The sequence below is a fragment of the Oreochromis niloticus genome, linkage group LG7 (assembly GCF_001858045.2).
Source record: "Oreochromis niloticus isolate F11D_XX linkage group LG7, O_niloticus_UMD_NMBU, whole genome shotgun sequence".
NCBI lineage: Eukaryota > Metazoa > Chordata > Actinopteri > Cichliformes > Cichlidae > Oreochromis > Oreochromis niloticus.
Window position 1 is genome coordinate 33,160,431 of NC_031972.2, and position 14,763 is coordinate 33,175,193.

General features: G+C 40.4%; 1 long non-coding RNA gene across 1 annotated transcript; it reads right to left on the bottom strand.

The window, feature by feature from the left end:
• Window positions 1–341: 341 nt before the first annotated feature.
• On the bottom strand, window positions 342–2,525 carry LOC102076148 (uncharacterized). The gene is made up of 3 exons (XR_269364.4): window positions 2,252–2,525; window positions 2,089–2,159; window positions 342–1,281 (listed from the first exon to the last, which is right to left on the bottom strand). It is a non-coding gene; the product is annotated as an uncharacterized LOC102076148 (long non-coding RNA).
• Window positions 2,526–14,763: the final 12,238 nt, after the last annotated feature.

Genomic DNA, 14,763 nt, shown 5'->3' on the forward strand with positions numbered 1-14,763 from the left:
GCTGTGAAGATGAACACTATAGTGACACAAAGAGTCACACCAGCTGCTTGCTCATCATTACTAATTTATATCTGATTGTGTTGGCTAAAACTCCAGAGACCGACACACTCAGAGAGAGAGAGGAGAGAGAGGACTGAGATTAAAGGGGGATTCTGCCGTGCCGCAAAGATACTTTCTGGACACAGGAGAAGCCCTTTTTTCTTTTTTCTCCAACTATCTACATTATACATTAACTTTGGCTCCTCTACAGTGAAACACACCAGTATGTCCTGACACTGAGCCAACACGAACAATCCCAGGAACCTGAAACTGAACCAGCTGAATGGAATTGAGCAATCAATCATTTTATTATTTACACTTGTTCTTCCGGCTGTTTCTGCACAATAAAATTCCCACTGCTGCATAAGTCGGATAATCGCTCTTAGCATCCATTCATTCAGGGATGCCAGGAAGGGGTATGAGAGCTGAAAAGCAAACAGCTGAATGGTTTTTCTCATTGATCAAGGAAGTTTGTGAATTTAAGACTTAAACAGCAGTGCTCAGTAATACTGACTAACAGTGCAGTTTTAAAGATCTACAAAGCTCGTTAGGCACAACAAGGAGACCTCTGTTAGCGTCCTGTTGGGAAAGGTGTTTGGTTAAGTTTAGGAAAATATTGTTTTTGTCCCTTTAAATGTGAAACCACGTGATCCTTTACAGGCATTTGCAGCACTTACATGGAGTTATATACAGTACCAATGGATAATTACCAAGGTAATGAGTAATTTGGGCTAGTATCAGAAGATTAAGAACGACTCTTAGAGCTCTGGTACATGAATGACACAGAAACCAGACAAAATACAGTTGTGTGGCTTAAAAGTACTTTAGTGATGTTAAGCCTTTTAAAGAATTTTGTAACCAACACTGAATTACAACAGGTTTTAACAGAATTTCAAGTATAAAAAATTCCCCCAAAGTAGCAAAAAAAATAGAATAAAATAAAATTGCGCACAAGTAAAAGAATTAGTCTTTTTAAGTCCAAATGGTACCGGTGGGGCCCATGACAAACGGGTGTATTGCATTAGAGTCCGTCCAATGAGGAGTGTGTGTGTGATTGTCGGTCCTACCGTACTACTTGTACAGTAGAGGATTGTAGTCCATCAATGTGCAAATGAGTGTGCGTGTGTATGTATATCGTCTCCTAGGATCTTGGGTTGGCTCGCCATCCAGTGAACACTGGAACACTCTGGGTTCTGGAATCACTGACCCGGTCTTTGGATTTGTCCCATATAAAAACCTGACCTATAAACAATGGTCAAATATATGTCACGTCCACTTTAAGAATAACTCTCACAAATTAAACTAAAGTAGTGTCACAGTGCAGTAACTACTATTCAGATCAGCTATCATCAGTTCAATCATCATCAGTTCAGTCATGTTGTACAACATCAAAATATCAAGGTTCAAAGTTCAAAGTATCAATATCCAAAATTTCACAGTATCAAGGTTCAATACTTTGTAACCTGCAGTAACATTAAAGATCATCTACAAGGCTTCAAACATTCAGGAATTATAGTCACCATATAATTCACTTTCATTGTAAACATTAATTACATCCATCAAAATAAACTCACTGCACATATATATCTAATCACAAATAAATAAGTATATTACCCCTTTTAAAAAATGGAATAATATGCAAATGCTCATCAGAAATGAATAAAGTGCAAATAATCAATTTCAATAACACATAAACACAAGGACTCAGTCCACAAATAGGAGCATTAAAATAGACATGTTTAATCCCGCTTGTACCATAGGCCTACTAGTACAAGTGGAAATACACTAAAAATTACCTCCAAGTATTCAATACTGAGTATTGTAAAACAACTGATTGACATCAAAAAATTAAACAAGAAGCAGCATAAAGTCTGCTTACAATTATCTCTCATAAACTTATTTTTAGCTGCTTTAACCATTTACAGCTTTTCACATGTTAATGACTTGGTTAACGATATAACTAGCATAACAACAATGCGTTTCAGAGACACCCAACAACTGTACCCACACTCTGCACATCACGTGTCTGATTAGCCACATTTAGCTTACCGCCTTCGAGTGTATGCTCAGCGTTTACGTGAAGCCACAGCTCAGTAAACCTTCCGGTTTCGTTCTGCCCTCTACGACAACAAGTGCAAAACCATACTTTGTGAACAATATCAGCTTGGATGGTATTTTTTTAACTCGTTAGAGATTAATTTCTCCAGCTTACCGATAACAAAGTTTTAGTCTGCCTGCTCTGTTCGGCTGTAGAAGCAAGAGACTGAAAACTTGGGAGCTGGCACTAAGGAGGGACAAGAGCTGCCTAGAGCTTCACCGATTGGCTGACATGAGAGGAGTGGAGTAAAACAATAGGCTCTAGTCAGAGCTCATCAACCCTCGGAGAAACTTAACCCTTGTTTGACTAGAGCATATTATATATAATCTGCGTCCCTTCTATGTTTAAATAAATATTTTGATCTCGTTTCACTTTCATTAAACAAGGACAGTAAGAACATTAAATGTTTTACTTTTTCTTCTCTTTTGTTTGAGATGATTTTAGGAACTGGGTTACACATTCATATAGTTTGACACGTTAGCATTTTCAATAACTGCAATTCCTCTAATGTCCACTTGAGGCTGGCTCCAAAGGTCATGCCGTGCCTATAGATTCCCATGTTAAAATATCATATCTGCCAATTCTCCCGTATTGTTAGATCATGTCCTGTTGACTTTTTTAGTGCCAAGGGCCTGGCCCCATGCCGAGCATAACTGGACAATGGCAGGTGCGAATTTGAGCAGGCAGGTACACCTGGCAAACTGTAAATACAGGTGTCATAAGGCAAGCTCAGGGAGGACAGAAAACTCTGATGGACCAGAAAAGCAAAAACTTCACTTGATCTTGTTGTAGCTCAGGAGGTAGCTCAGGTTATCCACTAATCGGGGGGTTGGTGGTTTGATCTATGGCAAACATCCTTGGGTAAGATACCAATCCCAAGTTGTTCTCAGGTGCATCCATCGGAGTGTGAAGTAACTTACACAGAAAAAGTGCTTGGATGAGTGAGCATGTTGTATATTCACCAAAGCGGGCCTGACGATCCTTCTGACTCTTGGGGTTTTAAGCAGGAGGTGTCCGAAAAGTTCCAACAGGGATAACTGGCTTGTGGCGGGAAAGCGTTCTTTGGTCGCGTTTTTGATCCTTCAATGTCGGCTCTTTCCGTCACTGTGAAGCAGAATTCAACAAGCGTTGGATTGTTCGCCCACTAACAGGGAGCATGAGCTGGGATTAGTCATGACACAGGTTAGTTTTACCTCATTGACGATGTGTTGTTGTAATAGTAATCCTGCTCAGTACAAAAGGAATCACAGATTCAGACATTTTAAGTATGTGCTTGGTTGAGAATCTAGCGGTGGAAGGTTGCAAGATTATGACTAAAAACCTCTAAGTCAGAATAGCCACAGTGATAAGGTAGCACTGTGGATTTTCAGGTAGTCTCTCAGTCTCGGGGATGCCAGTGAAGCAGAGCCGTTCATGACTGGTCTGGGGGACTGCTGAACAATGGTCGCCGCTCTCTAATATCACACTCATGTTTTAGGAGAACCTGATGCTAAATGATTTGTAACTAGCCCGATTCCTGTAATTTACAACACCATCTAACTATTTTTTGAAAAACTGGGGTACAGATTTCCTAAATTTTGTGTTTTCAATGTTACTCAATATATCAGATTGTCTATTAAACGCAGTCTATACATGCTACAAAATATTTCAACCCATCCGCGCAACATGGCAACGAACAACCCGATTCAAAGGTGTGTTAGATATGTTCACCGGTTAATCTCATTCTTGATGATCTGCATGTTTGATTTGGCAAAGATTTTATGCCAGATCACTTTCCTGATGCAACTCTTCCCAATCTATTGGAGCCCCATTTGTACCTACTCGGATCTGCTCGACTCAAATAGAATGGCTTTCCATTACAATCTGGTACTGCCTAACGTCCGTGGTTGTCATCATAGCAACGTGTCAGAACGTAATTAATGTGCAACACGAACGCTACAAAAAAAGGTGGATGTCAAGGCAAGAATGTACCCGCTGTTTGGTCTGTACCTTTTCATCAGACTCTGGGGAACACGGTGTTGTTTTTTGTGGCCATTTCCCTCGTTTCCGGGTGTCAAAAATGGCGGTTTTAATTTTTGTAAACGAGAGGCTCTTATGACTCATCGAATAATGCTACTAGCCAGTCGATGGCATGCAGGTACTAATAAAGTACAGCCGAGGCTGAACTGAACTTTATTTTGTTTTTGGTTGTCTAAGGTGCAGTTTTATGACTGCCATTTGTGCAGGAGAAAAACTTTTTACACTAATATGTCACAACTTGCACTGCTGCTAATGCAAATTTTGCCTCTACGGAGTGTGATTCTATGACCTAGATGTATTTAGCAAATAGGTAGCAGTACTAATAAAGTACCTGGTATCAGGTATTGTGACCTAATGGAAAACCCTGAAAACCGTGGAAAACCGTGCCGAGTCGATCGGCACTAACAGAAAAGGGGCTTAGGAGTTGGTCTGCCCCAGGTTTTTCCAACCAGTAGGCCACATCAGACACCATCCTCATCACATGCCTCCCTCAACCAGCTCCTTTCAGAGTGGAGGACTAGCTATTCTACTCTGAGCCCCTCACACGAGCTCTGAGGCTGAGCCCAGCCACTCTTCACAGGAAGCTCACTACCCAAAGTTCATGACCATAAGTGAGAGTTAGGTTTTATTCACTTCCGGCATTGTAATATCAAGTAAAGGTGGGATATCCAAGAAATCCTGCTCTACAGTGTTAATATTATAGACAAGTATATCAGAGGAGGAACTGCTGCCAGTTTGTCACTATAGATTTGAGCCATGTTAAGTTTTATATTTGCTTTGCTTAGTTTTGTAGAAAATGTGTTAAAACGTTTTCACAAGTTTCCGTTTTCTTGTTTGGAAAAATGTCTGCACAGCGTAACACAGTGAGCTTGTGTTGTGTTTTCCTGCCAAGACTGTAATGTACATGCAAGTACATTTGGAGTAAACTGACATTTTACTCAAGTACTTAGTACTGCATGTACTTTCCAGCTGGAAAAAGAGCAGTGGTGGTACAAAGGCTAAATCCCAGTCGCTTGCACAGCACACTAATGAGACATGTTCACACTCACATAAAGCCTGTGGAAGTAATGTGTTTGTGTGTGCGCGTACGCAGCATCCTCTAACTAAATGGACGGGTCTAATCACCTCAGAGGGAGGAACCTCTTCCCCTTCCGCCGCCTCTTAACATTAACGGATATTAACGGCCCCCAACGCTCCTCCGTTTCCTACTGAGAAATGAAATACATCACTAATGGTTTATCACAAACACGGCTAATGCTTTATGCAGACCTCTTACCATTAATAAATGATGGCATGTAAAGAGGGGGAGGGGTGCTGTGAGCGTTGACGGTACCTAAAGGAGAGGGGGAACTGGATCAGTTTCAGATATTAAACAGAAAAAGGAGCGTTTGATTTGTCTCATTTTGTGGCAACAAGGTTAATAAATCTTTCCTAAAACTTCACGCTTTGATTACCAGGGAGGGATTTTTTTTCATATGTTCTCTCTCAGATCAGATTTTTAAGTTTCTTCTTTAAAATATAACCACACTTTTCTGTTTTCACGATTAGTTTTTATTAAACAAATATGATAATGATGACACATTTATACTATTAAGCCAGAAATGGCATGAAAAAAGGACCTGCCATGGGTTGCAAAGTGGTTCGCAGAGCAACTGCAGGCAGGGTTAAGTTATACGAGATCAGCTGAGCTTGGTTTTGTTCCCTGCTTCAACCATCACTAGTGGGGGCGGTCCTTAAAGCCAGGTTTATGATCAGTTTAATTCTCCTTATCTTCCTATTGTAAGACAAATGTAAAAAACCTTGGTGTTGAGGGGTCTGACAAAATGCTTTTGCCATTATGTAATCTGTAATTTCTACATAGTATGCTGATCAGTGTGATTTTCAATGATTAAACTGTAGTAGAGACGAGCAAACATATTGGCAGATCTGAGAAGAAAGAACCTTTGTTATGAAAATGATTTTAATCTTTTATACATGATTGCATTTGAGCTTATTAAAGAGCTGTGGCTCCTGGTCAAGTGAGGGTCAGAAACTCTTGGCAGGCGTTAATGATCAGCCAATACACGGTGAGGAGGACAGGAGCTCTGAAAGGAATTGCAACACACCTGCTTACATGACATACGCCTGGAGTTATTTTTATCTTTTATTACTTATATCCTTTAGAGCTAAGATTTAAGTTTGTATCATTTATCACTTATATCCTTTGAAGTAAGTTTTAAGTTTCATTTGTTCAGTTTAAGTAAGTTTCCTTCATGGTTTGAGTAGCATCATTTGAGTGTGACATTTAGTCTAGAAGTCACACATAGTTCAGCTGTGTATGAGCGCAGGCCTTATGTCTGGCTAGGACGAGAGGTGTGAGGTGAGCCGGGGTGCAGGAGAGGTCATGACACATACATAGCATACACAGCAGACACACACACACTCACACACACACGTACACCCCATAGTAGATTCATTTTAGTAGGTAAGAAGTTAAGATGTGTTTTTGCTGCAAGTGCAAATTGTGCCGGCGTACTGTCAGATGGTTACAGGAAGCGCACCTGATGTTCTGGGAGATAAGAATGCGCTCATGGTGCGACACCGGGATGGAGATGAGACGTAATGTTCTTAAAACTATGGTAAAAGTTAACGGAACATTTTGTGGTTTAGGTTGACGTAAGCTGTATTGTGTCTGTTTTTGCAAAAGAGGGGGCTTTGTTGTCTTACCCATATAAAACCTTTGTCTAATTATTGTAAGTTCAGTTCGATCGCTGACTTTGCCCAGCGTCGGACTCCACGCGTGTAAACAATAAATCTTTGCTTTGATCATACCTTCTGGACCAGAGTTGTTATTTGCTTGTGAGCCCTCTGTACTCCTTTTCTCCAATTTTTGAACCTTAACAGTGTGTACCTTGATGGTTCCTTCAAATTGTGTAGGCAGGTGAGTGCAGTCGTCCAATCCAGCTTTTTTCATTTAAGACAGCTAGCCAAGGTTAAGCCATACCTTCCAGCTAATGTCTTCAAATGTGTTATTCACCTCTTTATTACTTGCAAATTGGACTACTGCAATTCTTTGTACTTTGGTCCGGACCGGGCCTCTCTTTATCGTCTCCAGCTCGTCCAAAATGCAGCTGCTCGTCTGCTAACTGGCACTAAACGGAAGGATCATATAACCCTGGGTTTTAGCCTCTCTACACTGGCTCCCTGTTCCTTACAGGATCCAATTTAAACTCTTGCTTTTTGTTTTTAAGTCAGTTAACGGTCGAGCCCCTTCTTACCTGTCTGAGCTCCTATTTATTTATGCTCCAGAGAAAACCATGAGGTCCAGTTCAAAACTAGTTTTATCCATTCCACGGACTAAACTTAAGTCTCGTGGCGACAGAGCCTTCTCTGTGGCAGGTCCCAGACTCTGGAATAGCCTTCCCCTAAATATTAGATCTGGACAAAGACTCGAACATTTTAAATCATTCCCAAAGACACATTTTTATGGTCTGGCTTTTAACACACTTTGACCTAAACATTTTGGTTTTAACAGCCTTAGTTGTTGTTTTACTTGCTTTCCAACAGTCGGAACAATGTAAAATGGCACTAAAACAAATAAAATGTAAAACAATGATGCAGTAAAATATAGAAAAAAACAAATAAATAGATGAAGTAGATGAAATAAGTCAATAAAATGTGCTATATAAATAAACTTGACCTTGACCTTTAAGTGAATACCATTTTTTTCCCACAATGAGTGACCTTCATATTTTAAAATAAGCTCTGCGATGAACAGCTTTTACAATGACGTGGGTCAGCGAACAAGTCAAATAGGACATTTTACCCCCTCCTCTAGTTTTTTCTATCATCTTCATTGTTCTTCATCTCACTATGTTCTTTTTCTTTTTTCTCTTTCAACCAATCATGGCAGATAACTTCAAGTCTTTCACCCTTAAAGGGTGAAAGACTTGAAGTATACGCAGTGAGAAGATGGAATAACTGGACTGTGAATTATTTCAAAAGATCACAATAATGCTCTGAATGGCTCCCTCTTTAAAGTAGAGATGGCACGATACCACTTTTTTATGTCCGATACCGATACCGATATCATAAATTTGGATATCTGCCGATACCGATATGAATCCGATATAGTGTTTTTTAATCAATAAAACTGTTTTTTAAATATCTTGCTGCATTTTGTATAAGTTCATACTCAAGTTTAAATAAACAACAACACTAAAGCTATTCTGTTATACCTGTATGTAAAAAAATACACTGCACCCAAAATATTTCATAGTTCAGCAACACTGATCAATCTAATAAACTTAAACCTACACATTCCTCCCTATTCTGGTATTTTAAAGAGTACTTAGCAGAAATATTAAGCAACCTAACTAATAGGGTTGCAAACTCCCAGCAAAAAAAAAGGGAACCACCCTCCACCTCATGATGCTTAATCGACGTAATCAACTTTAATTTGATGCAGTATGAAAAAAAAATGCACAGAAATAAATTATTTTTCAAGAATAATTAAATAGATTCAACATCTTTCTTCTACAGAATTGCAGACTGCACAGATGGTATGTTCCCAAAGGAAAAAGTACTATAGCTTACTAGGGTATATTAGACTTAACAGTTACTATATACAGTAATGGACTTCTATACATTTTACATCAGATTAAAACTTTGGGTGTAAGATTCAGATAATTATTTATTAAAAGCTAGACATTTTAAATGAGAATAAGAAAGAAAAGTATGTCTTTGTGCCCCCTTTTCCCTGTTCATGCCCTATCGGCCCCCCCTGGCTAAACTTTGCTAGATCCGCCCCTGCACAGTTACCAGCCGTCAGCTAGGTAGAAAAGGATCCTGGTGTAGAAAGTAATATTAAATACATTCTAACAACAGCTTATCAAGCTTAAACGTGCTGCTGTTGTTCAGCCGCTGGTTTCCTCTTTCTGGTGCAAAGTGGGCCAAAAACAAAGAAGAGAGACGGACTCGCGACAGAAAAGCTGATCAGCTGATCGTTAAGCAGTTTCATGAAGTAGCGGCAGGAGAGGGAGAGAGAGAGGCAGTCGCTCCATGTATCAGTTGTTAAGCTTAACGTGGGTACGCTTTACAAATATTCAGAGATGAACTTACACACTTGCTTTACTTCTCTCTGGGATCACTTCCTCGGAGATGAAATGCTGGTTTGGTAGTGAGGCTACAAATACACACAGCCGCTCTATCACGTGAGCACACTGCTCCGACGTGCTACGGTTATGAGCCGAGTTAGGCCGTGTCGCAAGTTTTGTGAGGTCCTTTTTTGATATTTAATGGATCGGATTACATTTTTTATTTCTCTCCGATATTCGATCCAGTAATTTACGTCAGTATCGGACCGATACCGATACCTGGTATCGGATCGGTCCATCTCTACTTTAAAGTAACAATGATGATAATAAGCACTGTGTAGCTGTAGAGGATGTTAATAATAACTTATAAGACACAACAACATGAGAACAGAGACAATGTCAAGAACATGAAGTAGATACTGTAGATGAGAAACTGAAAAAGACAGGAAGTGCCAAGTTCGAAGTCATTTCCTGGAAAATGAAACAGGAAATGATTAAATGATAACCCAGAACAATCTCACATATGTATGTGCCATCAGCAAAACACCAAAGTCTTCATGGTTCAAATGATCACCTGTAACCAGTGATATGGAATGAAAGAAGCTAAGCTGGAAGAAACTGTCACAATCTGTTGGGTTTACCTTAAATCAGTCCCTGAGAAACCATGAAACCATGGAAACTGTCCACCACAAGCCTAAAAACTCAGTTTTTATCCCTGCGAACCCTGCTTTTCAACACACACACACAAACACACACGTTTGACCCTAATGTCCAGTGCCCCGCGTGCTCCCCAGTGTCCTCATTAACCCAACCTCGAAGGCCACCATTCATCTCTCTGCTCCCGGCTCGTTGCCTGTAATAACATCCTCGCCCCGTCGCATCGTTTAACTTTTTCAATTAAAAGAGGAGGAGCGCTCTATTAACCCTGCGCCTCCTAGTGCAATTTTTCCAGCCTAACGTTGTTTTGGAGAGGGCCGCAGGGACGGGGCAGGCGGCCGTATTTCACCCCCGAAAACGGCGAGGGTCTCGCTGCAGTGACAGCGAGCGGCAGGCGCGGCAGTGAGTTATGGAGCCTCGGTGGAGAGGGCAAATCATACGTTTGTGTCTCATCTGTGAGTAAGGGGGATGAAGGACGACGGAAACATGAGGGGACGCTGCATGGGTCAACACCTGTACCTGTCTCTCTGCCTGTCTCTCATACTTTAGCTGCCTTTTCCTTTGTTTCCCATCAGATTAGTCTTCCCTTTTTGTGTATATCTTCACATTTTGGGTCTCTTTTTTTCCTTTCTCGTCTTCCACACGTCTTGTAGTTTCAAGACAATAAACTCTGGGTCAACCCATCTTAGATGAGCTACACTTATTGAAAACGTCACCTCCTGATTACCTTCCTGACAGATTACATCACTGTGACATCATCATCATCATGTGTCCCACCCTGTCTGATGGTGAAGGTCACCTTGCTTTGGACCAACTGTCCACTTTTCCAGGGAAACAGTTTGTGGAGATTAAAGAAAACCTTGTTATTGGAGTGTATCTGTGAAGGTTAAACTGTGCCTTTGTGTTTAATATGTGAGGCAGAAAAATGATGTTTAAAAAGTAGCATCAAAAAGCTGTTTTTCTTACAGGTCCTAGAGATATAGAGCATAATTAAACCTATTGTTTGCTGTTTGTGCACCTCAGACTGTCGTGAACAAGTTCTTGGATGACTCTCCAGTGGATGGACAGGAGGGAGACACAGATTAGTTCTGGATGATTTTTCTGGAGCAGTGTGGAAGAAATTGTACACTTCTGACCGCAGCTGATGCCACTTTGCTTCTTTATCCTGGGACAAGTTGTTGATGAAGCACAGTACTGTGTAAAAGCCTGAAACCACCCCTTATAGTTTGATTCCAATGAGCCAGACTTTCTTGTATTTTTTAAAGTGGCCTTGAGTAGCAGTTCTCTGGGTTTTCTGAAGGTCTTTCAAAGTTTTACTTTAGACATTTGCTGCTTTTTCACTTATTTTCGGTCAAGTCCTTGTACCTGACCACCTGGAAAATCCAATATGTGACCTGCTAAAAAGTGCACCTGACACAAGGTCTGAGTTGGTGTTGAGTCTACACAGAACTGACACCTTAGGCTCAAACCAATTTTAAATTGTATCTTTATACACTTTGTTAATAGCAGCCTTATGTCTAACAGCAAAACAATCCCACATGAACCTAAAATGAACCACACAAAGTCTCTGTTTCTATATGTTCAAAAATACAAACTGTTTAGTTAAACCTCTGCATTTTACACAAATGCTGTACAGCCATGCAATTAGGCCTTGGATCCATAGTAGCAGTGCCTGTATAGAGCTCAACATGTTGTCTATTGATTTGCGAGTGAGTAGAGAACAGACCAGAGGCCATGTTAAAGTAAGTGTGTGTGTTTGAGAGGGGGTTGAAAAGGGGCCAGGCAGAGTTAGTAAATCAAAAGAGTGAGAAAGGAAAGAAAGAGAATCAAGTGTATGTATTTTAGATCAATGAGAGTCTGAAAGACACTGCAGCTCATTCAGAAACACACTTTGATCAAATCGTTTTCTGTCTTCTGCTGCTTTTACATGTGTATTTATATCCTCATGGTTCTCCCTCTACTCTGAATTCTACATCTCCCCAGTTTTGGCAGCATTCGCCCAAAAAGCAAGTCTTGCCACTCAGCAGTCTTCTTGGTAACGCCTCTTGGTAAATCTGGGAAGATTACACAAAAGACCAAGAAAAGACTCTACAGCAGCAATGTGACGCCTGTCCTTCAGCGTTGGTCTGAGCAGAGATGCCCAGAACTCTCTCTCTCTCGAGGAACTTCCTCCAGTTTTCCCAGACGACACCAAGGTGTTCCCAAAGTCAGTTAAGAGACATCTCCTCTCCAGTGTGTCCAGGGTCTCCTATCAGTTGGACGTACCTTAAACATGCCCAGGAAGCATAATATTTCAAGGTGGAGGAGCAGATCCCATCCTAAATAAATTAACTCCTCACCCTATCTCTAGGACACAGCCCAGACATCCTTTGGAGGAAGGTCATTTCTGTCGCTTGTATCATGGAGCTCATTCTTTCGGCCACTTCCCAGAGCTTGTGTCCATAGTGAGGATAGGAACATAGATTACATGTAAATCTGCAGGTAAACACTCAGCTTCCCTTCATCAGGACAAATCACTGCAGATGCTGCAGCAGTCCATCTGTCAAACAGAGCCAGAAATATTGATCATATCGATATTGATCATGCAAAATAAAAAGCTTAAACTCAACAGGTGTCATCATATTTGGCTTTGCGTGTCTCTCACAGCATGACACGTTCTTCATCCGATGCCTGGATGTTTTTAGTATGTTGTGCTTTGACATCTAATGGTTACTCAAAAATAGTTTCCATCTTCTTGATGCAGTAGCTTCTTATATTCTGGCATTTTGTTTTATTTTGTACTAATTATTTAGAAAAATACTAAAAAACTGTTGTTGGACTTTCTATGAAAGGAATATTTGAGCACCATGTTGACTCTTTGTTACAACTCTTAATCGTAATAATCAGTTTTGATCTGCAGTAAAATTCTCATAGTTTTGCTTCATTTTGCCACCAGCTTTTAGGCGGTCTGTGAATGCACCATGTATCACGGTGTTAATGTCTGTTATCTGTGCCATGCTGCGAGCTGATCAGTCAGGAACGCAGCATGTTTGGTTTATGAGGCTCACTGTGTGTGTGTGTGTGTGTGTGTGTGTGTGTGTGTGTGTGTGAGAGAGAGAGAGAGAGAACAAGCTAATTCCCTATCTGGGAGAGAGGGCATGGGAACGGGGTGATTTAATCAGTGCAAATAGAGCATGAGGGTTGACTTCACAACAGGAGAGCGAGACCAACACACACACATTTGTGTTCGTGTGATTTCTGCCTCTGTCTGTCGAACTGAACTCTAATAATCGTCACTTATTTCCACCCAAAGCTTTAGTGTCAACTCTTATCAGCAGAGAGGAAAATGCAAATTTCCTTCAAACTTTCATTGATTCATTTTGATTTTCTGATGATATTTTTCTCCATCAACATCTTTACTTTCTGGTTTAAGTTCTTTCTAACTAACGATGAGAGAAAACGAGTTCAAGATGAAAACCAAGTCAGAGAATCAGGGATAAGAAGCCCACTTTGTCACTGCTTTAGTTCATTGTAAAAATGTTTTTGAAAAAAAATTGCATCAGGACTTAAAAAGAAAAATGTATTTGGCCTAGGACCTGATCTCAAAAGAATCAAAATAAAAGTGTGATCATATGAATGAGCCTGTATTGGTGGATCTTATCCTCTAGATGTATCATATTGAATTGAGTTATATGAATTTTTAAAGGACAACTTGTAAAATATAAGAATTCAGTTTTCTCAAAAAAGTTTCTATTTATATTGATTTCTTACTGGACAACATACGAATTAAATTTATAAAGTAAAGGGTATTACACAACGAGGGCACTTCAAAAAAAAAAAAAAAAGCAACACAAAATTCAGAACAAAACTGTTGTGTACCGTATTTACACACCAAAAAGTGTTTGCATTCTTCATCCACTTCTCAGGAGAAAGCAGCACCAGGGAGAATTTCATGGTTTGATCCAAGAAGCCGGTATGGTCATTTCTGGATTTCTGGATTGAGCTGATAATGAACCTGTAATGTAAAACTTTTCACATGCACATGTACAAGTAAAACCTGCAAATGGAGAAAGAGGTTTTCGAGCTTTATGTTGTGGAAAAACAGGCAAACTTTTTGATTAATAATTATGTTCTGTAGTTTTTATGTTCGGCTGACCATTTAAATTCTTTGTCATCCTCATTCATGTTGACAGGAGCTTCCAAGTAACTGCCCAGATTCATTTCAAAATGGCTGCCAGCTCGGGAGATTTCCTTCTGTGTTAAGCGGATCCCATATTAGCCATACTGCCCTCCCAGAGGCAGCAGTGTCCTACATCAGAACACCCCAGAGGATATGAATGCACAGTATTATAGTGAGTTTATTATAGTGGGAGTATAATGTTGTATATGTGTGAAAGTGTTGTGAATGCAGGTGTTAGAAAGGTTAAAATGGAGGCATGGATGGAGAGAAAACAAAAGAACCCCCAACAACAGCATCTGTGTGTGTTAGTGCATACAGAGATGGGCTGAAAACAACAATGGATCAATAGGTTTACTGTGGCCTCTAGCCAGCGGCTCTAATACTCTGCCTGTGTGTGTGTGTGTGTGTGTGTGTGTGTGTGTGTGTGTGTGTGTGTGTGTTTCTCTCTCGTCTGCTCTCATCAATACTTCCATTCGGTCGGCCTGAGGGCCCCGGGCCCCCCCACAGTGCTCACATTTATTTTTAGAGGGCCGACAGAGTTTCACTGCGGGGCAGATCCTGGCTCCATGTGTTTGGACTGCAGCAGTACTGTATACAGTCAATGTACAGCAAACTCACTAATGTATTTATACACAATCTATCGAGTACAAGAAGTCGCACAAGAATACAGGCAAGCTGAGATCTGTTGGGAGGAAGAAAAGAGGGAATTTGTTTTG